The following is a 23,047-nucleotide window of genomic DNA, read 5'->3' as shown; positions in this document are numbered from 1 at the left end:
TTAGAATCATTACAAGTTCCCTTAAGAAGCTATTACGAAGGTTAGTCCCAAGTGGCTATTTCCCTCTGTAATAAATACCAACAGCATTTTCGGGGTGTTTGCCAACACAACGCCAGGGTTTAGATGCCACATTTACTCCTGTATCACTAAAGGATCCTTGAAAGCTTGCAAAACTGTGAGTACACGTGAGTACAACTTTGTACTTACTGAATGCCTTTATAGGCAGTAAGGACAAAAACAGGAAAGTGAATGCCTCAATGAAGGTACAGAGTTACTGCACACGGACTTGGGTAGTTAGTGCTGTTTTACATTCCAGTGTCAGCTACAGGACCTTGGATGGATTGGCAGCCTTACGATCTGCTGTGACAGAGCTTCTGTGGTGAGGGTTGAACCAAGCCTATAGTCAAGGCTGGACTACACTAGGCTGGAGAGCCTGGCTGGCACTTAGGGAGTCCGCACTGCTGCCACATAACTGGTGTGGGTCTTATTGACCGCAGAACCTGACAACAGTAACACAAAACAAGCCAGGATCTGCCTTCATGTCATGACCCATCTGCTCTGCAAAAATGGAGTGCACATGTCCAGGAACAAGGAAAATCAACAGGGAGTAAAAGAGAAAGATGTCTCTTTTGTCCTGTGTGGGGAAAGAACTGGCTTTGTATAAACAAAGGTCTGGTCTTTGCACTAAAAGGTAATCTTTAAGCCACTGGAATGTTCTGTCTGATAAGAATGCTTCGTCACCTGAGGTTTCCATGGCATGCCAGACAGACTGTACTAACAGTCCGATTATTGTGTGCCTTTGGATCATGCAACATCAGCTTAGCTGCTGCAGGGGCTGGAAGCTAAGGCCAGGCAGGTAGTAAACCTTATCTACTGATGGTCAACAGGATCTATATGAACAAGCTCTAGTATACTCTGGACACCAAGGCTCAAGCCAGCTTCCCTGGCCAGCAATTCTCTGTGCATACTGTCCCACATCACTGCCAGAGGAGGTAACACTGTCCACGGCTCTCCTGGGAGAGGGCAACTGGAAGCTTTGCATTTAGACTCTATTGGATCCTGCCTGTTTCCTCTTCCTTTGGCTGACCTTAATGTGTAATAAATTATAACTGCATTTAGGACTACTTTAGCAAGTTCTGAAAAACCTTCTTTGAAAATGATGGATCTGAGGGCAGCTGTAGGGACTCCCAATCTCCATGAATTGCAGAAACTCAGCCAACGGCAGTGACTGGTGGCATCCTCCGCTGCTTCTCTCAGAGCAAACCAAAGAGGTTCGTGACTTTTACTGAATTTGAATGGCAATTATTTATGTGACTCTACCACTTGAGCAAGTGAGGATTTCTTACTGTTCCAAGGCAGTAAGGCATGGAGCAAGGATGGAGAATTGGGGTTGGTAAGTCTTTCTTTCCTTAGGGTAAAGAAGATGACAGGAGCAGGATCTTCTTCTTTTTTTTTTTTTAAGATTTATTTATTTATATTGCAAAGTCAGATATACAGATAGGAGGAGGACAGAGAGGGGGGAAGATCTTTTGTCCAATGATTTACTCCTTAAGTGCTCGCAACAGCCGGTGCTGCACTGATCCAAAACCAGGAGCCTGGAGCTTCCTCCAGGTCTCCCATGTGGGTGCAGGGTCCCAAGGCTTTGGCCCATCCTCTACTGCTTTCCCAGGCCACAAGCAGGGAGCTGGATGGGAAGTGCAACTGCCAGGATTAAAACTGGCGCCCATATGGGATCCCAGTACGTTCAAGACAAGGACTTTAGCTGCTAGGCCACTGCGCTGGACCAAGAAACACTATCTTCTAATCTTTTAAAATATGTAACAGAGGAACTGGGACTAGTGTTTACCTACCTGGAAGGTTATACAAGGCCAACAAGTGCAAGCTATGAAGGTCATGTCCCAGCTTACTGTAAGCACAGCCAGAAGTGCCTGACTAAAGGAGCTGGCTGAAAAAGAGTTGAGTTCTCCATTAGCAGTAGCCTTGGAATAGCTAATGACTGCTTGTACTGTGTGTGTGTGTGTGTGTGTGTGTGAAATGAAAATGACCTTTACAGTACATTCTAAGCTAACACGCTGTGACTGGGATACAAGATGATATGATAAGGGGAAGGAAAAAATCCTTATATCTACAAAACTGTATCATGGAAAATAAGAAAAGTTAAAGAAAAAGAGATGAAATGGTAAATCACTAGTTACTGATGATACCTGACTATATCTAGATGTATTCTACTTTTAACTTTTCTGTTGGCTTGGAATTTTTTTAAAGATTAAAAAAGAACCAAGGGTAAACATTTTTTTTTTGAAATCACGTGGTTGCTGAAAATTCTTTGCCATTCTAGAAAGAAATAAAATATTCTTTTAACCTAAAGATAACGGTATTCCACTCAGCGAAAATATATAATAGTTTCTATTTTATATTATTACTGCTATAGCTAGGTATTTAGTCTCTTAATGTTGGTGACTGCTACGGAATGAATTATGCTCCTCTCCTGCCTTCCCACAACCCAACCCAAATGCACATATTAAAGCCCTAATCTCCAATGCAACTTAGAGACTGAGCCTTTGGAAGGTAATTGGGTTAAATAAGGTCATAAGGATAAAGTTCTAATTTGATAGGATTTGTGGCCTTATAAGAAGCGGTGAGGAGGGAGGGAGGGTGAGAGAGTTTATCTCTGCCATGTGAGAACATGGCAAGAAGACAGCCATTCTCAAGCAAGAAAGACAGCTCTTACAGAAACTTTTGTGAAAACTTACTTTTGAAATTTCTCAGCTTCTAAAACTGTGAGCAAATAAATGCATACCTTTTGAGCTGACCAATTCAGGGTATTTTGTCATAGCAGCCCTGTTGGACCAAGACAATGATCTTCAGGTGATTTACTCATTTACTTCCTGCCAATGTGGTATTTTTCAGATCATCATGGTTCTTACAACCAAAAGGTATACATACCTTTGTATGTTCACAAACTTTGTGTTTCTGGGGACAGTTTTCAGGTGTGCTTCTTGCAAGTGCACAAGAAAGAGCAGGTGATGGTGACAAAAGTTATTGCAGAGGGACCTGAAGACCTCGTGTACCAGAAGGAAACAGCAAGAGAAAAATCTGGAGATTTGTAAATAAGAAGGCACTATACGAAGCAAGAGTGACGCAGGCAGGTGCCCATTGATGAAACCAAGATTAGGATTTGCTGTAAGCACTACCTTCTGTACACACATTCACATCTAACGAGATAAGGTTGGAATTTAACCACAGCAAAAAAAACCTATCTGTTTAAAACAGTAAACAGGATAGATGATATCAAAGGAAATGAGCTGATTTTTCTACTGTCTCCCCAAGCACATCTGGCAATTCCCTCAAAACACCAAATCTCCAACTGACAAAACTGAGCAAAGGCACCAGACCCCTCCAGAAAAGGACCCTAACCTCCTCCCACCCGCGCCCCCTTTTTTCCTCTTCTTGTTTCTTAACATTGGCTAACACTCCATCCTGTCCTCATGTTTAGTTTTCACTATGCTTCCTGGAAAATTGTTCCCCTTAAATATAATATATGTAATGTGAAGACTACATCAGGGAGCTTTTAAATGAAAAAGCTAGTCTTTAATTTTGCAGATAGTGTCTTGGAAAGGGAAGCTAATTTAAGTGCATAGTAACCCATTAAGCTCAGTTCTTTCCCCACACTCAGTGGTATATGTGTATGTGTGTGTGGCTCTGTGCAGACATCCATGTACATGTGAAGTATAATTTGCCTAATTCTGCATCTCTGTATCTTACCTATTGACCAGACTCAGATTTTGAGGCTCCAATCTTCTTTCCTTCTCCTGCCTCACCATTAAATGTCCCCAGCTCCCAGACTTGGAGACTAATCTTGCCCTTATCCAGAGATGTTTGACAAGCTCCACACTCAATTCTAAATTCTTGGGTAAGACCTCATCTTCACCTCACACACAGAACATGGAGTTCTCTGCCTTATCACTGAGCCCACTTCTTATAACTCAATCTCCAGTCCCCACATGAAACTTGGCCCTTTTATTCTGTATTTCTGGGTTATCTGTTTGGATCCTCCACTTTCTGGAGAGCTCACTAGGGAGAAAGATCTAAAAGAAAGACCATGTAGGTTGGCTAGAAGGTTGAGAAGTGAGATCTTGCAGGCTGTGTGACAGCACAGCCAGGGATGAGTTCTCTGAGGAACCATAGATGGTATCAATGTGTTGGAGGTTCATTACAGGGCTCCTTAGTAATCAACACCCAGGCAAGAGAAGGGAAGAAGGAAGATGGAATACATATGTAGAGAAGTCAGATTATACTTTAGTAGGCCAAAGAGGAGTTCCGAAAATGAGCTGAACCCGAGGAGATGCCTTAACTAGGGACCAAGCCGATCTCCAATACTCATTGCTGGCAGCACCTTGGGCAGAGGTCATGACCTCAAGCCAGCTGAGACAGTGTTCCAAGGGATCCTATCCAGAGACCCATCATCCAGCAGCAAGCAAGAACAGCAAGTCTAAGGAGACCTGTCCTTTCCTAATGGAATGTAAGTTTTCCCTAGAAAGATGCCTGGGTAGTGCATCCCAGCATCCTCTCTACTCCACATCACCTCCAGAAAGCACCACCATTTCCTCTTGTCTACCACAATAGCACAAAACCTTTATTTCTTACCACTCCTACTTTAGTTGTCAGTCCAAACCCTGATCCCAAACATTAGGTGGTTTGGAGGTTCTGCTCTCTCCCCTTCACAACACCCCTCCCCCGCCCCACCCACCACCTCACCCTCCGTGACAAGAAGTCAACTCCTAAAGAAGCTGGACAGTGCTGAGCAGCAGAGTCAGCACTGGAAGAGAACACAGTGGGAGGAGGAGAGTTGTCTGTTCTAAGTCAGTGGTGAAGTAGCCACAGGCACTTTACAGCGCATACACCATGAAGGAGAAAACCTTGCGAGGAGAGCGATCTTGGGGCAGGTGGGGATGCAGACTTTTCCGGGAATGGGGAATGACCATCCCAGGAGACAAGTGCCTAACACATGGCTGTAATCAAAAAGCAAAAGAGGGATGGAAGAGAAAATCAGACAGAAGACTGATGAATAGCAGCAATCTTTGCCACACTGGGTTACCATGCTTTCCCCCCCGTTTCCTTAGGAAGAGAGAGCAAAAGAGAGAATGAGAGAGTTAATTTCATACCTTTCCTTGTTCCACCAGTGATTTGCTATAGTAGATCTTTAGTGAGAGGGAACAATTCCTAGTAAACTGAACACAATTCTTTACCTACATTAGTGACAAAGACAGAGAGGTAGTTAATCTGGCCATCTGTGTAAAGTTCTGTGTTCAAGGGTCCTCCCAAGCAAATGTGTGAGTCTCACTCTCATTTGCCTTGTTATCCAGAGGAGATGAATTTAACAAGCTTCTTTGTTACAGAAGAGCACCTTAAGCTGGACTCACTCTTCCCAGAGTAGGTCACACAGAACACAAAAGGAAGAAGCAAGGCTGAGGGATGAAATCACCAGAAAAGGCAGCTTTAAAATGACAAGCGAAGCACATATGTAGCTTAGTGATTAGGGCACCTGTGTTCCACTCTACATTAGAGTGTCTGGCTTTGATGCCATCTCCAGTTTTTGATGCTTGTGGGAACCTTGGAGTGCATTCCTGACTTCTATCTCCAACTCTGGATCCAGTTCCAGCCATTGCACCATTGCAGGCACTTGGGGGCATGAACTGGTATGGGCTTTCTCTCTCTCTATGTACATATATATACACACATACATGTACATATATATATCCTTATTCTTTTACTCTCTTATAAGTAAATAAGTAGACCATTTGAATAAAAAGTGACCCTTACAGAAAATAATAATAAAGAAACAAAAAATATTAGCTAGTCCATAGGAAGTTTGCCCAGCATAAAAGAGGGAGAAAATAATTTAAGTATTTGGCCCTTTAAGGCTTATTCTACATAAAAGGAACTTTCTTAACTCTTACAAATACATAGCACCTACCAGGCAGTATGTATTAAGTGCAGGAAGAGATTAAAGGGATAAAGTAGGCCAAACAAGCTGTGCTTGTGGAGGATTAGACTGCAGTCTAATGGAGGGGAAATGGTAACAAATTAAAGAGCATACAAAGGGATGTTGACAAAGATGAGTGCAAGAGAGAAAGCAAGGTCAGTGTCAGACAAGGTCCTGGGAAGGCCACATTGAGAAGGGGACATAGCAGCAAAGGCCTGCAGGAGGCACAGGAAGTAAGTTGGGGAGCCAGGTGGTTCACTAATGGAGGTGTGTTCCTGCAGAGGGGATAACAGTGCAGAAGCAGGCAAGAGACTCATTCCTGTGTGCTGAGAAAAGTAAAGGCACTGGAGCAGAGAGGGTAGAATGTGTGTGTGTGTGTGTGTGTGTGTGTGTGTGTGTGTGTGTGTGTGTGTGTGTGTGTAGTGAGGAAGAACAGGCCTGATGAGTGTAGACCAGGAGGCATGAAAAGGTCAGCAGCTGGGTCAGTAACAGCCCAGCTGGGGAGCTGCTGCTCTAGACCCCACTGCCCAGAGGGGACCCAGGGACCAGCAGCTTTGGCTTCATTTGCTGGCTTATCAGAAATGCAAATTTTTGGCCTTGCCCCTAAATCTGATGGGATTTGAGCAGAGATTAGCTCAGGGAGAGTAAATGAGAGCAGGTGGAGGGAGACAACCCCTCCAGAAGTCAGACTCCAGCAATCAGATCGCCTTATATGGGTTTCTTTTGAATTCCAGAGAGTCATGGGGCTGAGTTCATAGAACTTAGAAAAATTTCACTTGCTTTCAAAACGTTTTCTAAAAAAGCAGTTTTGTGTGTGTGTGTGTGTGTTTAATTATTTTATTTGTGGCAAAATAAATATAGATAACATAAAACTTACTTTAAAATACACATTTCATTGGCATTTAGTGCAACAATGCTGTGTAACCTACCTTCAGAAAAATTTCACTATTTCATATAGAAGCTCTGTATCCATTAATCAATATTCCTGATTTTCCCCTCAGACATGGATTAACCACTATTTTTTTTTGTTTGTTTGCTTCTGTGAATTTCTAGGTGCTTCATTTCTGCACCTTCCATAACTCTTACATTTGGCCTCTTAATAGTGTCTTTCAATTCTTGAATACTTTTTTTGGCCTGATCCAGCTCTGCTTCCAGCTTTTTGTTTGCTTCCCCCGATGATAGGAAATAGCTGCCAATTCTGAGATTCTTTGTTCTGCTTGCTTCATTCTATTTTGGAGACTCTCCATTGTACTTTTAATTCGCTCTACTGTGTTCTTAATTTCTGATAGATCAGCCTTGATTTACTTTATTGCTTCCTTAAATTCTTTGGACTCTTGGAATGTGTTTCTCATTTTTGATCAGAAGCTTTAAAATGAGTTTTATGAATTCTTTATACCCCATTTTCGTGATGTCTCCCTCAGTTAACGCTGAGGTTGGCATAGGGTTTTGGTCCTTTGCAGGGGAGTTTTCAGTAATATTCATTGTGCCTTTGTCTCTTCTTTTGCTCTTGGTCATTGCACTTCTGGTTAGCAGTCTTCTCCTTGGAGCAGGTTTCTAAGCTGTGTCACCCACAGGTCTACAATGCGATTTTACTTATTGCGGTTGGCACACAACTTTTTGCTTGCAGCCACTTGTGCCACAACTTCCAACGAGTTCCAGGTCTGGGTTCTTATGTTAGATTTCCACCATGGTCTCCACAGCCCCAGCTCCTGGCTCACCACTCTCCACCTCCTGTGATACCGTACTGAGGCTGCACCATTGTCTCTGCAACCTTTCTCCCACTTCCGGTTGGAGCAGGTTCCAGGATTAGAGACACCAGGTGTCCTATACAGTTAGGTTGTTGGTGGCACTGATCTTGCCGGAACCTGTTGGACATTAGGTCTGGGTGCCACATGGACCTATTTTGACCGGTACGATGCCACAGCCGGTATTATTATCCTGCGGGACCAACCAGTGCAATCCAAGGAACTCAGTGAGTTCTCACAAGCTCAGCACATGCGCAGTTCATTGCTGTCCCTTGCAGTCCTAAAGCTATTGCCACAGTGTACAAAATGGCACCTGATGTACCACTACAAGAGTTCTTGATCTGCTGGCCATCAGGTCTTAGGGCTACCCAGACCTGTCTTGGGTGGAACCTGTAGAATGTCACGTCGTTGCAATTCACAGAGTCAGAAATGAGTTCACTCCCAGCTCAACATATGCTCAGTTCTTTCCCTTACCTTTGCCTCCTTACGCAAAATGGCGCCCAATTCGGCTCTAGGAAGCTGACTTGGCTGTGAAATCCACGCTGTTCTGACACTGCCCATCTGCTGCTCTGTCTCTGCTCCTGGTCAAATCAAACAGACCAGCAGGACGGACAGTTCTTTGTCTGGGTTTACCTCCCAAGCTCCCAGTGAAAATCGGTTCCCACCTGGTTGCTGGTGGAGTTCCGGCTGCTGGTGCAGTTCAGATCGCTGTTAGCTGAATGCCACTGGAGTATCAGTCACTGCAACAATACACCGTTGTGTCTGCTGCTCCTGTGTCTGTCAGTCTCCAGGTACCCCTCTGCTGTTGTTCTATCCTATTTCCTGAAATATGTCCTCTCTGCTTCATCCTGATTAATTGTTTCTCTGTCTTTTTAAACATGTCCTTATCCTATTCCTCCATCTTGATTCTCCGAAGTCCTCTTATACTTTTTGTACTTGTGTATATATCCTGACAACTCTGTGAGGCAGACCCTATTAGCCCCACTCCACAAATGAGGTCAGTCAGCACTGGAGAACATGGGCATTGCAGAAATTCAAGACCCTCACAACCAGGTTGTCAGCATCACAAAGCAAAGAGACTACTTTATTTCCAGATCTCTGGTTAATGTCATGACAGAGGCAAAAATTCTAAGCTCCCTGACACTTGTGTCTCCTAACTCTCCCAGGACTCAGGCCAAGTGGTCTCAAAAGCAAATGCCATTTTGACTGACCCCAAAGAGTGAAGGGTTGGTGTCTCCTCAAGAGAGAGAGTAGAGTCATGAAAATCTGAACAGGACTCTCTACCCTGCTTCCTTTCTTCACCTACAGCCTATCTGGGTTATGCATGGAAAGTTTCCCCCGATTCCTCTGGGTAAAGTGAGTCACAATGTGGATCAGAAGTTGACTGCATCTCATCTTTCCACTGCTATATGCCTTGTTCTCCTAATAAGCTCTTTTCATGTTAGTTGTGAGCTTAAGGGGATACACCTTGTTACACACTGTGTTTTCTGTACCTGGGATGGATACTGAAGCTAAAATGATAAGGAGCTGCATGTCAGTTGGAGTAGCGTAAGGGCAGGACATGGACGACACTCCCTAAGATTTTATTGTCAGAATGATTCCACCATTTATAAGGCCTCTCAGCAAAATTACTTCAGGTGAGAAGAAGGGAGGTGAATCATCACCTGACTGTAATTTTTAGAGAATCTGCTTCCATTTACAAGATGTTGTATCATAAAAATCAAATCATGAAATCAAATATGTTCATTTGGTGTATTTGCTCTTCACTCGTGTGTGGGGGTGAAAGGGGGAGGGAGTTGGTATGCTGGAAATGGCTTTTCTTTCTCTGTATCAGAGGCAACATTCGGTTCTTACGGGCATCACACCGTTATACGGGTTGATTATTTTCCATCAATTCTACCCCATCAAGAGACCAAATAAATGGATTTTTGAAATTTCACTCTTCAGTCTTGGGAGGTTTTCTGATTTTGTTTCTTGTTTTTCATGTCAAATAGAAGTTTCATTACTCTCCTAACAGTCTTTTATGCTTTTCTGCCGGATGCTTTTGGAGCAGTGCTTACTGGGCTGGAGTTATCTGGCCCTTCCTAGCTTGAGCAGGTGCTGCCTTCTGGCCTGGAGCCTTCTTGCCTGCAGCACTCGCTTTCTTTGCTGAAACTTCAGCAGCTGCTGCAGCCATAGCACCCTCAGAGCAGGTGATTTGGGAGACGCTTTCGGCAGAACTGTCCTTTGAAGCTTCTTACCTTCATTCCTTTTTTTTTTAAAGATTTATTTTTAGGGCCTGGCACGCTGGCGCAGTGGTTAAGGTCCTCGCCTTGCACGCCCGGGATCCCATATGGGCGCCGGTTCTAATCCCAGCAGCCCCGCTTCCCTTCCAGCTCCCTGCCTGTGGCCTGGGAAAGCAGTCGAGGACAGCCCAAAGCTTTGGGACCCTGCACCTGTGTGGGAGACCTGGAAGAGGCTCCTGGCTTCGGACCGGCATAGCATCAGCCGTTGCGCTCACTTGGGGAGTGGATCATCGGATGGAAGATCTTCCTCTCTGTCTCTCCTCTTTGTATATCTGCCTTTCCAATAAAATAATAATAATAATAATAATAAATCTTTTTTCGTGCAAGGCGAGGACCTTAACCACTGCGCCACCGCGCCGGGACCCTTACCTTCATTCTTGATTATTCTGTTCCTCATTTTCTTTGCCTTCATGATTTTAAAGTCACCAAAAATCAATCATCTTTGCTTTCCTTTCTCTGGTTTCAATCTTCTTGGCCCATCTTGTGGCTGCCCATTTTGTTCTGATACCTGTTTCCTCCCATGATTTTTACACATACTTCTGGTGGGCACTGTGTGAAAACTTAAGAATGAAGTCAGCTGCAGGCATATCAAAGGTGTGGCCTGTCTTCTGCCGCATGTGACTGGTCCGTCCACCAAAGCCCTGTTCTGATCAGTGACATCTTCAGTGAGGATCAGATTCCAGGCATGAAGTCTAAAAGTGACGTGGGCCACAAGGCCACCCTTCATGAAGCACCTGGACACCACGTCCTCAGTGCTGAGCAGGAGAGAGGAGACCTGCCGTTCCCCTGTGCATGTGTCTTTTTTTTTTTTAAGATTTATTTATTTTTATTGGAAAGGCAAAGTTACAGAGGGAAGGAGCAACAGAAAGATCTTCTGTCACTGGTTCACTCCCACAGTAGCCAGAGCTGAGCCAATCTGAAGCTTCTTCCAGGTCTTCTACATGGGTGCAGGGCCCCAAGGCCATCCTCTACTGCTTTCCAATCCGCAAGCAGGGAGCTGGATGGAAAGCAGAGCAGCCAAGATAAGAACTGGCACCCATATGGCATCCCGGCACGTGCTAGCTGAAGATTAGCCACTAGGCTATCTCACTAGGCTCAGGTGGGTTTTTTTTTTTCTTCTTTTAACAAATATAATAACACATGTGTTAAGACAAATTGCATGATTTAAAATCTGTCCCTAACATTACTTTTGCATAAAGAAATATTCAACAACTGTTACAGAATCTTTTTTTTTTTTTTTTTTGGTGCTGCAAGCTATGTATGATATAACTACATGAATTTAGAGGGAATTTTTAAGTGGCCTGACTACATAAAAAATTAAAAGTAGTTCAAGAGGCAAGGATGCAATGGGAGTTGTTGGTAGATTTTCCATTTGGTGTATTATATCTTAACATACTGGAATGATTGAAATGAATGAATTGTTAGACATTCTTAATATTGTAAGTGGCATATATCATCATAATAAAAGTGGAGAGATTATATTATTGACTGACTTTGATTCTAAAAATAAAGGTTGTTATTCAGACTAATATCATTTTATTACTGTCTGTCCTGCTGTCAAACTTAAAAATTTAATAGCTGTCTTTATTCTTTTTTAAAGTGTGAGAGTCATCAAGATGTTGACATCTATCGCAGTATATTTAAAAAGAAGTCATTTCTGTGGATGAGTTATAAGTACTGCAAGGACTTCCCGTAAGAAAGTCAATACATTCATGGACATCTCAGAGCCTTATTTCACAAAACTCACCAGCAATGCCCCAGGGCATTGCTAGACACACCTTTCCCAGATTTTAAGATTTTGTGTGTGGGGCAAAAAGGACGCTGTAAATTCCTGCTGTTTTCAACAAGGTATTTTAGCTAGTACACTATGAAAATTTACTAAATTAGCTTAAATGAGAAATAATATTCTTACAAAGACACAGCGCCATGTCTACACTAAGAATTGGAGCTATGATTTGGGTTTATGAGAGTTTAAAGCCTAGAACTCTGAGGGAAACTCAGGCAGTTGCATCTCAGTCTCTCTGCCTTTCTCTCCAGAATTACAGGCTTTCATGTCTAACTTTCTTTGTGCCTGGGCATCAATCTGACTCAGAAAAACAAGATTTCTCTACTTATTTCTGCCTACAACAAAAGAAAACCTTGCTCTAATCCAGCAAGCACAGCCTGATCGAGTTCTTTGATTAGGGGGTTCCCATCTAACTCACAAGCATCCTTTTTTTTTTTTTTTTTTTTTAAAGATTTACTTATTTTTACTGGAAAGACAGATATACAGAGAGGAGGAGAGACAGAGAGGAAGATATTCTGTTTGCTGATTCACTTCCCAAGTGGCCACAATAGCAAGAGCTGAGCCGATCCAAAGCCAGGAGCCACGAGTTTTTCCAGGTTTTCCACACGGGTGCAGGGTCCCAAGGCTTTGGCCATCCTCAACTGCTTTCCCAGACCACAGGCAGGGAGCTGACTGGGAAGTGGGGCGACCGGGATTAGAACCGGCGCCCATATGGGATCCCGGCACGTGCAAGGCGAGGACTTTAGCCGCTAAAGTACTGCACTGGGCCCACTCCCTATATTTTTAATTTTTTATTATGAAATTCTCAAAATATGCCAAAATACAAACAAATGTATAATCATCTCCCATGTACCTATCACATAGATTCAACAATTATCAATATTTCGGCAATTTTATCTATCCTTCTTTTCCTTGTCACTTTTTGTTTATCTTTGGAATATTTTAAAATAAACCCCAGATAGCATAGAATTTTACCAAGCACAAGTCTGGACCTAGTAGAGCCCAGTAGGAAACTTGACAAGAATAATACATTGAAACATGTTGCAGTGGTCACACATTTCTTGTTTAAAATAAGCTGGTTGATCCCTATTCTACATAGGTCAAATCCTTAGCCCAGCCTCTAGGAGTCTAAGTCATGCGGCTCAAGCCCACCTCATGAACACCGCTAGACTACTAACTTTTGCCCAATAAAACTCTAGGCAGATCAGTGCTGTTTTATATCTAACTCTTTTTCATTAAGTCAGGGTCTTGCTACTTCTTTCCTTAAGCCTGGCAGGATTTTTCCCTCCACTTATCCTTCTATGTAAATGTCACTTCCTCAGAGAGATGTTTGATGCTAAGTAGGTTTTAAATTCTCAGACTATTTCTTTCTCAGCCTAATTCTTTCTTACAACAACCTATTCATTGCTTTTACCACATTTTTCATAATGGATACTACTGCACTGATTTTTATGTTTGTCTCTCTGATCCTGGGATATTCAAGACCTGTCAGTTTTGTTTACTCAACGAAGTCTCAGTATAGTGCCTGGAAGATAGTAAGCACTCACATGTATATCTATACATAACAGACAAAAATTTTAGAGTATATTCTCATATGATTTTTCTATATACGTAAAATACAGTTAAAGTATAAAAGAAAGTTATATTAAGTTTTGAAACTATATTGTTGAAATAATAAATTCTCTAGTATTTGTGGCCCTATTAATAGATGGGCTTATTCATCAACTTGACAAAAAGATTGATAAATTATTTCAGACCAACTATTAACAAAAACATACGCTTTTTCTATTATATAAGATCTCTTCCCATTATCCTCAGAATTAGAATTTAATGACACTTGCATTTCTTGGAAACTTAATGAACAAGGTCCTGGAAACCTATCTCTAAAGCAGTAAATATGAAGTAATCGCTTTCCATCAGCATTAAGCAGCACAAGTCTGGCATCTGTTATCTGAAGCAATTCCTGCTTCAGTTTGCTGTCTTGAAATGTCTTTGGGGCCCAGTGCTGTTGCACTCTGTACAAAATGGAATCCTAGGCCATTGTCACATTTGCTGCAGTTACAGGCATGATGCATTTCAGGTACTCAATCAACAGTGCATTTAACATTATGATTTTGTCAAATGACTGAAAGGGGAGTATTTATCAAATTTCTGCTTTTCAGCAATGTTCTTATTAGCAAAGTAATACATGCACATTTCAACAGTTTGGAAATGCAAAAATATAATAAAATTGCTCATGATCCTTTCACTAAGAACCAATCACCATTAATGGTTCATCTCATTTGCTTTAAGATTTTCTCCATTATGAATTTTCTGACATTTGATCCTTTTGGTCTATAACATGTTCATATTTATGGCTTACTCTAGTAAATCTAAGTAATGTCATACACATATTATGCTATTTCCCGAGAAGCCTACTTAAACAGACTGTTTAGTAGCTTTTCTCATTTTAATGAAACTTAAGTACTTGTCATTATATAAAACTTCTTGAAAATATTATTACAAATACCTATCATGTTCCAACATATTACAGACTAAAATTTACCTGCTGACTTCCCTACCATTAGATATAGCTGTTTCCAATTTATCACCATGATAAATGATGATCTGAGAAGCATTTTTAACCATACTTACTTATGTGCATTTCAGATATTTTTCATATCTAGGAATAAAATTCTTACATTTTATTTTCAAAGTTTATTTTCATTTATTTAAAAGGTAGAGAGAGAGGGAGAAAGAAGAGAGAGAGAGAGATAATATTGTATTGGATTACTCCCATCACAACATGGAGCTGCGGGTAGGAGACAAGGACTCCATCTGGGTCTCCCACATGGATGATAGGAATCTAAGCACTTGAAACATCCTCTGTTGCCTCCTAGCGTCTATGAGCAGGATTGCTGGATTTTCAGCGGAGGCAGGCCTCTATCCAGTGCTTGTGAGTGCTTCTCAGCCTCACCAATGTACCATCAGACACTTCATAAAGTGGTTGAAAACTTAAACTCGTAAGTTATAAAAACTGTACCTCAAACTTAAGATAGATTCCCTCCCACTAGTTATACACACTTGGGAGCCATAGATCTTCTCTGGACCTTAGTTTTCTTCTTCACAAAATGGGGGGGTGGGCAGCACCAATCTCACTAAGGTGTTGTACTAAATAATGGATCATGTGTGTGAAGAGACACGCTATGGTGCTGAACACAGTCAAGGCCCATTAAATATCTTCTGTTAGAATCATATACAATAGTTACATAACTGGGAAATTCTGAAGATGCTTTTTCCCAAGAAAACATATGTAAGAAAACATGATAATTTTATAGAAATATATCCCCCAAAATGTGTCCAAAAATACAAATAAGAAAATACAACTGTCAGCATTGTGTAAACTTTAATATCTGGTTCATTATTTTGGATACTTTTGGCCTGCTTTACCTCTAACAAATGGCAGAAAATATGCAGATTAAAGAGCTCCTACCACAGGGGAGCATGGTAGGGGAGTAGGACATTCTGCCTTACAGTAGATCTTCCCAGGGACACGAAACAGGAGACTAACAGGTGCTTGAAGATCTGCTCTGATGTGGACAGAAGGAATTTCAGGGAGAAGGTGTAGACTAAGAAAGTACATTGAGGCTTGGAAGAGTTTTGAAACTAGACAAGCTCCAGGCATCGTGTGGCAGGGTCAGGTCATGCAGGGTATGGATGCTACACTTGATCTCAGCCAAAAGGCTGAGAAGCAATATGGATGCTTACTATGGAATAAGCACAAAGGTGGTGCTGTGGTCCAGGTTCCACTAAGGACTGCCTGCCACCAGGCTGTAGGCCCTTGGAGAGGACCAGTCCTGCTGGGGAATAATGTGCTGGCATCAACAACAAGGACTAAATCAAGTTTTAATTTTTTCTCAGATATGCCATGTTCAACTATTTAATCTATCACTACTACTGACAGTCTCCTCTACATTCAATACATATTACTGGATGCAGAATCAGCATTCAACAGATTAAAACAAACTTCTTTCCTTTGTGGAGTTTGTAGCTTAGTAGGATAATCCAGACAATGAATACTAAATATTGCAGGCATGGAAGTGATTGTATTAGAAGGCATTAGACGTTTGGGGGGAAACCAGCTGTGTTGCATGGTGAAGATGAGGCTTATAATATTATATGGCGTTAGCAGTGTTGTCGGACCTGGTTCAGACTTGACATAAGAGGCAAAACTTGTATGAGGACTAGGAGCAACTAGGAGACAGTGTTCTGGGTAGAGGACCAGCAAATGGGAAGGCCCCCAAATAGAGGTATATCTGTTTATGGGGAAAAACATGGAAGTCAAAGTGACCACTACAGGATGAGTGAGGGTGTGACAGGAAATAAGTTCAGGGAGATTAATAGGGTACCAGTCAGTGGAGAACCCAGAAGCCATGGTCATGTTGTGTTGCCAGACTTAAGTTATATTCCATAAGTCTTGAGTCTTCTGAGAGGTGGTTCTTCTTGGCTCCATCCCTGGGCTGCTCAGATAGATTAGGGGTACAAAGTGTGCACCAATTTTGCCATTCCATTATTTTCAAAGGCCCCGTTTCCCTGCAAAAGGTAGAGAGACTTTGGAACAGCCTTGGGAATACAAGCAGGAAGTGAGAGTGATGCTCAGAATCCTTCCTGGGTATTTGGAGGTTCTTGGAACTTAATGGCAGTATTGTGACACCCTGAGTCCTAGGGGTCAATTTCACGGTCTCTATGCCTTCTGCTTCTTCTGGGATACAATTGGCCCCCCTCCATCCTCTGGGGAATGTGACTGTCGCTGCAGACCCCAGCACAGAAAGCACTTGCTACCATGAGAAGGCCTGACAAAAACACATAACTTTGGGCTTATGAGGAAAGCTTTAAAGCTCCTTGCCCTCCCCCCCATACACACACACACACCAAGATGGTGCTGAAGGCTTTAGAAAGACCAAAGGCTTGAAAGCCAAGATGGCAGTGTTGAAAGGCATCCATAATCACAAAGAAAGAAAGGAACAAACAAACAAAAAAACAAAAAAAAAAAACCCACCTCTGTCATCCATGTTTCAGCGACCCAAGACACTATGCCTTTGGCAACATCCCAAATATCCCAGTGAGAACATTTCAGGAGAAGCAACCGTGACCCCTGGGCCATCTTCAATACGCCCCTGAGCACTGAGTCATGGAGAAGACAGAGGAGAACGACACACTCTCGTGTGGATAGCGAGACCAATATGCAACAGACCAAGCAAGCTTGCAAGAAACTCTGTGACACTGATAGATGTGGAGAGCGGAGCTGCGCCTCAAAGATGGCGCTTGCTGACCATTGCTTCGTGGCACAAAGGTGGTAAACAGGTTTTGGGAAGTTACTGAGGATTGGGCCGAGCACGCAGGGAAGCTACGTGACCTAAGTCATGATTGGTGTGCTTATCACATGATGTGAGGAACTGTGTATGGATTGGTTTGTGTAATGTAAAAAGGTCTGGGTGAAAAATAGTTAATGAGGAGATTCCACCAGGCACGCTTCAAGGCTAGAGCTAGAGCTAGAGCTAGAGCTATCACTTCAAGGCTATTGCTAGCTAGCACTAGGCTGCTTTTGCTTTACTGTAATAAATCTTACAAGTGCTGTAACTGCTTTCACTTTGACACAACGCTTGAAGTCTTGACCAATAAACTTTTTTAAGACTCTTTACTGTATCGGGGTCTTGCTCACGGGACGAGGGACCCCGATAGATAGAGCCAGATACACACTTGATCAGATCTGATGGAGAGAACAAGGCATACATTATTAGACCAGCTTCTGATTATGATGCTTTGGATGTTGCTGAAAAAACTCAGCATCATCTAAACTCAGTCGTCTGGCTAATTCTAAATATTTTTCTTTCACCATTAAAAAAAAAAAATGAGAAAGGGCCCGGCACGATAGCATAGTGGCTAAAGACCTCGCCTTGAACGCGCCTGGATCCCATATGGGTGCCGGTTCTAATCCTGGAAGCTCCTCTTCCTATCCAGTTCCCTGCCTGTGGCCTGGGGAAGCAGTCAAGGATGGTCCAAAGCATTGGGACTCTACACTCCCGCGTGGGAGACCTGGAAAAGGCTCCTGGCTTCGGATTGGCTCAGCTTCAGCCATTGCGGTCGCTTGGGGAGTGAACAATGGAATGGAAGATCTTCCTCTCTGTCTCTCCTCCTCTCTGTTGTATTGGCCTTTCCAACAAAAATAAATTTTAAAAAATGAGAAAACCAGAGAAAGTGATGCTCTAAAAACTGGATAGTGTCTTCCAGGAGCAAATATTTTGACAATGAAATATCCCTGCTTTATTTATCTTATAAACAAATTAACTTTTATGACATATTAATGAATCCCCATTGTAAAATATTAGGAAACTGTAGTTGCAATGGTAATTTGGCTGGGTTAGATCTGAAAGTGCTTAACAAACATATCTCACGACACAATATTGCCCCCTAGTGCCTGTTTGTGCACTGCGGGCCGACCAACCCTACCCAACTGCCAAAGTCCTTCAGTTTCTTGAAGGTCTGTGAACACTGACGTGCATTCTATGATTTCAAGCAAGATTGGGAGCCCTGTTGGGCCTGGTCCACAGTGAGCTTCACTGATGAACAGATATGCCTGAGGGTCTTGGGCTCCTGGAGGCTGAAAATGGAGGGAGAGTCTTCAGTCCCCGAGAAAACACAATGCATGAGGCTCCTACCTACCATGTCAGTAGGACAATGGCGAGAGAGAGTGAGCAGTGTGAGATGTGCTCCTCTCAGACTTGTCCTGCCTCTGAAAAACAGAAGAAAAGGTGTTACCAGAGAAACAGTAAGAATTCTGCTGGAGAGCAAGGCCAAAGACTATACCCCAGGACAGTGATTCTGGGGAAGCTTCTAGAAGCACAGAGGACAAGTTAGGAGCAGCACAGCATACCTGTCAACAGAGTGATGGAAAGAGGAAACTCGAATAGTGTAATTTGGGGGTTTGAGATGCACGAAGCCATTCTGACATCATGGTTCCACTCATGCTAGAAAAGGGTCCCAGGAACTGGCGAACTAGTACCAGTAACAAGCAGACTGGGGCCTCTGATTATGTGGACATGTTGGAGGCATCACAGTACTGTATTTCAAGAGATATACAAGGTAGTTATTAGTCAAAATTGCCTAGTACCAGCACACAAATAGGTATGTAGACCAAGGGAAAAGAATAAAAACCTCAGAAATTAATCCACACATCTACAACCATTATGCTTTGGGAAAAAATGCCAATCCCCCAAAGGCAAAATATGTTCTCCTTGATTTGTGCTAACTAGTATTCCGAATATAAAAAAACATGATGTATGTAACCAAAAATGTCATTTCGAGATTAGGTTGTTGTTCACAGCCCTGGGTGAGCTCAAGGAACAGTGGCTTTTCTATTTCATGTCTGTTGAATTCTTTGTTTAATGGAGGCTTAAACTTATGATTGCAAAACAAACAAGGTATGTCATTATAAAAAAATTGAAGAAGAAAATAAGAAAGGAAGGAGTAGGGAGGGTAGGGACATGGGCAGGAGGGAGGGCAGGGTGGGAAGTATCATTATGCACAGAATCTGAGCATACGAAACACAGACATTTTCCCCATTACCTTAACACAACAACAACAACAACAACAACAACAACAATTATTTGAGTTATATAAAAAACAAACACAAATACCATTTCTGCCTTCAGGAGCTTACAGTGCAATGGGTAAGAGAGAGGTTAATATTACTCTTCTGCCTTTCTTTCTCTTTCATCCTTTTAAGATTCTAATGATGACCATGAGAATAATGATATCAGTAACTGTTTAGTTATTTGAATCAGGAATTTCTACTCCAAGATGCATTCATCAAAGAACTCATTACGGAAGATGTGAATTAAGCCATGTTTTGCATGGTGGGTGCATCCAGTTCGCTGCATCCCAAGTAGTGGACTGACATGTTCAGAGGTGCTAGCCTTTGCTACAGGAGTGTGCAGCAGTAGCTGTCTCCCTTTGATTACCTTGTATAAAAATAAACAACCAGCATTTGACAACTTCTCTCTTGGGGTGAATGGAAGCTGCCTCTACAGCCTGTCTCCCTGTGTCAGCCAGCTAGTGAAAATGGGAAGCAATTCCCCAGAGCTGTATTCTTCTCACAGAACTAGAGATATCAGGTACAATAAATTGGGAAAAGTTGCGAAATGAAACATCTGTTCTGGATGCTGCTGCACTGAGGCACTCTCAGGGTACGAATTTCCATTCTGTATTCTAGGTGCTGTGACGAGGAGCTGGGAATGAGTTTGGAAGGCTTATTTTTTCCAAATAAAAAGGTTCATCATGTCTCTGAAATTTTTACAATAATTATTTTGGAACATTTTAAATAGGAAATTGAAAGAGACAGGAGGGGAGGAATGATGACAGAACTCAAGAATTAATGAAACAGTTACTAAAGCTAAGGAACATTGAGAAATGCATTTTAATGATGGAACCAACACCCCTCCAGCTAATTTAAGCAAATCAATAAAACCATTATATTGTATATACGGTGTTTACTTTGCTAAAAATTATGTCGAATGAAAGGTACATTATAAAATGCAAAAATCCCACATATTTAGGATCTGAACAACTGCATAGATGTTTCAGAAAATAAAATGTGAGTGTTCTTACATTGAATGTCTTTAGAACACAATGCCAAGGTTTTTTTCCTCCTTACAATGAGCAATATATTCTGCCTGGGTGCTCTCAATTACTCTACCAGGAAGCACCTATCACTTTCTCACATATAGTTGGTTTTCAGTCCAGACCAGTCTCCAAGTTCACTCTTGATTTTGTAATAAACAATACCAACTCAGAGATTCCTCCAGGTAGTCAGGTATAAAATGGCTCTTTAAAAAAATATATTGTATCTATTTATAAGGCAGAATTACAGAGAGAGAAAGAAAGGGGCGGGGAGAGAATATTTCACTTGCTGGCTCATTCTCTAGATGACCCCAACAATGTCAGGAGCTTCTCACATGGGTACAAGGGAAATTACTTGGCCCAATCGCTTGCTCCACATCAAACTGTTTTCTCAGGCACATTAGCAGGGAGCCAGATTGGAAGTAGAGTAACCAGAACTAAAACCAGTACCCATTTGGGACGCCAGTGTCATAGGCAGCAGCTTAATTTACTACACCATTATTTTTATTTATTTTAAGATTTACTTACTTCTATGTGAAAGGCAGAATTACAGAGAGAGAAGGAGAGCCAGAGAAAAAGAGGTTCTATCTGTTGTTTTACTCCCCAGATGGCCCAACAGGCAGTGTGAAGCCAGGAGACAGGATCTTCTTCTGAGTCTTATGCATGGGTGTAGGTGCCCAAGCACTTCAGCCATCTTTTGCTTTTCCAGGCCATTTAGCAGAGAGCTGGACAGAAAGTGATACAGCCAGACTCAATCCAGCATCCACAGGGAATGCCAACATCAAAGCCAGAGACTTAATCTGTCATGCCATGGTGCCAGGTTCCCTACCACAAAAGGTTTTGAGGTCACGTCTAGGAACAGATTCTTTCTTGTATTTTTTAAAAATCTGTTTATTTATTTGAATGGTAAAGAATCTTCCATCCTCTGGCACACTTCCCAAATGGCTAATCCGATCTGAGGCCAGAAGCCGGAGCTTCTTTGAGGTCTCCCACTTGGATACAGGGTCCCAAAGATTTGGGCAGTTCTCCACTGCTCCTCCAGGGGCATTAGCAGGGAGCTGGGCTGGAATTGCTGTACCTGGGATGCTGGCACTGCAAGCAGCATCTTTTACTCGCTATGCCACAGCACTAACCACTGCTTTTTTTTCTTACCATAATGCTGAATAGTGTTGATACTAAAGCTACATTTTTTTTTTAAAGATCTTCTGTTTGATGATTCACTTCCCAGGTGGCCACAATGGCTGGAGCTGAGCTGATCTGAACCCAGGATCCTGTAGCCTCTTCCAGGTATCCCATGTGGGTGCAGGGTCCCAAAGCCTCCGGCTGTCCTCAATTTCTTTCTCAGGCCACAAGGAGGGAGCTGAATGGGAAGCAGGGCTGCCAGGAATAGAGCTGGTGCCCATATGGGATCCAGATGCATGCAAGGTGAGGACTTTAGTCGCTGAGCTACTGCGCCAGGCCCATGCTAAAGCTACATCTTAAAGATTTCAAAACACATTTCCAAATCTTACTTCATTTGGACCTGAGTAGAACCTGAAGTAAGTGGTACAAATATTTTCTAACTATCACTCTCTAAAGGAGGAAGTTAAGGGTCTGGGAATGATTTCTCAAAATTTATTAAAGAACTAAGACAAGAAATGGGCATGTCTCCTAGATGCTGTTACTCTATTTTTCCAATTGCATTTTACACTGTATTCCTAGACATTCCCAGGCAGATCTTTTTCAGAGGAAACTCTCAAGAGAAACACTGTCCAGTAAGAGAGAAGAGGCTTATATATGGATTAAAAGGAAATCATATGAGAAACTGTCTTGGCTCAGGAGATGGACAAGCCAGCTTGCAGGGCAGAGGGCTGAGCCCCTGTATCTCTGACCGTGGGAGTTTGGGCATAAGGCCATGAAGTGTAGAGGTTTGTGGATCATGGATCATGACTGAGTTTCTTTCTTTCTTTTTATTTTTTTTAAGGATTTCATCTATTTTTTTAAGATTTCTTTTATTTTTATTACAAAGTCAGATATACAGAGAGGAGAAGAGACAGAAAGGGAGATCTTCCATTCCATGATTCACTCCCCAAGTGACCACAACGGCCAGCGCTGCGCCGATCCAAAGCCAGGAGCCAGGAGCTTCTTCCAGGTCTCTCACACAGTTCCAGGGCTTAGGGCCTGCTTTCCCAGGCCACAAGCAGGGAGCTGAATGGGAAGTGGCGTTGCCAGGACTAGAACCGGAGCCCATATGGGATCCCAGTGTGTTCAAGGCAAGAACTTTAGTCACTAGGGCACCGCACCGGGCCCATGACTGGGTTTCTATGTACCCTCCCTGTCTGAGCTTCCTCGATGGTAGCGATGGATCTTGCAGAGCGGGCTGATGTTTGGCATGGACGACAGGCCTAAGCGAGTTAGCTATCCTGGCACAGTAAACTCCCTCTCAGCTGTGAGTTAGCTGAGACTGGTGCCACACTAGACAGGTCCAGCATCCCTTCCCACCACTGACGTTAGCCAGAAACACTCTAGCATGTGCATCTTTGGTGACACTCTGGACTCTTGCCCCACCACAAGTGGTGGTGGCCAGAAATCTCCGGCCCAGCAAAGA

The 23,047-nt window shown here is 42.6% G+C and overlaps 1 long non-coding RNA gene and 1 pseudogene across 1 annotated transcript in view; both read right to left on the bottom strand.

Moving 5' to 3' along the window:
- Positions 1 to 9,752: 9,752 nt before the first annotated feature.
- On the bottom strand, positions 9,753 to 14,430 carry LOC121153449 (annotated as a pseudogene).
- A 3,802-nt stretch (positions 14,431 to 18,232) lies between these two features.
- LOC121153323 overlaps positions 18,233 to 23,047 on the bottom strand; it is a 41,444-nt gene continuing 36,629 nt past the window's right edge. Inside the window, exon 4 of the long non-coding RNA XR_005883385.1 lies at positions 18,233 to 18,572. This is a non-coding gene — a long non-coding RNA (uncharacterized LOC121153323). The remainder of the gene's footprint in view (positions 18,573 to 23,047) is intronic.

The sequence above is a fragment of the Ochotona curzoniae genome, unplaced genomic scaffold (assembly GCF_017591425.1).
Source record: "Ochotona curzoniae isolate NIBS_2020 unplaced genomic scaffold, NIBS_Ocur_1.0 contig_2692, whole genome shotgun sequence".
Lineage (NCBI taxonomy): Eukaryota > Metazoa > Chordata > Mammalia > Lagomorpha > Ochotonidae > Ochotona > Ochotona curzoniae.
This window is presented reverse-complemented; position numbering and strand designations above follow the sequence as displayed.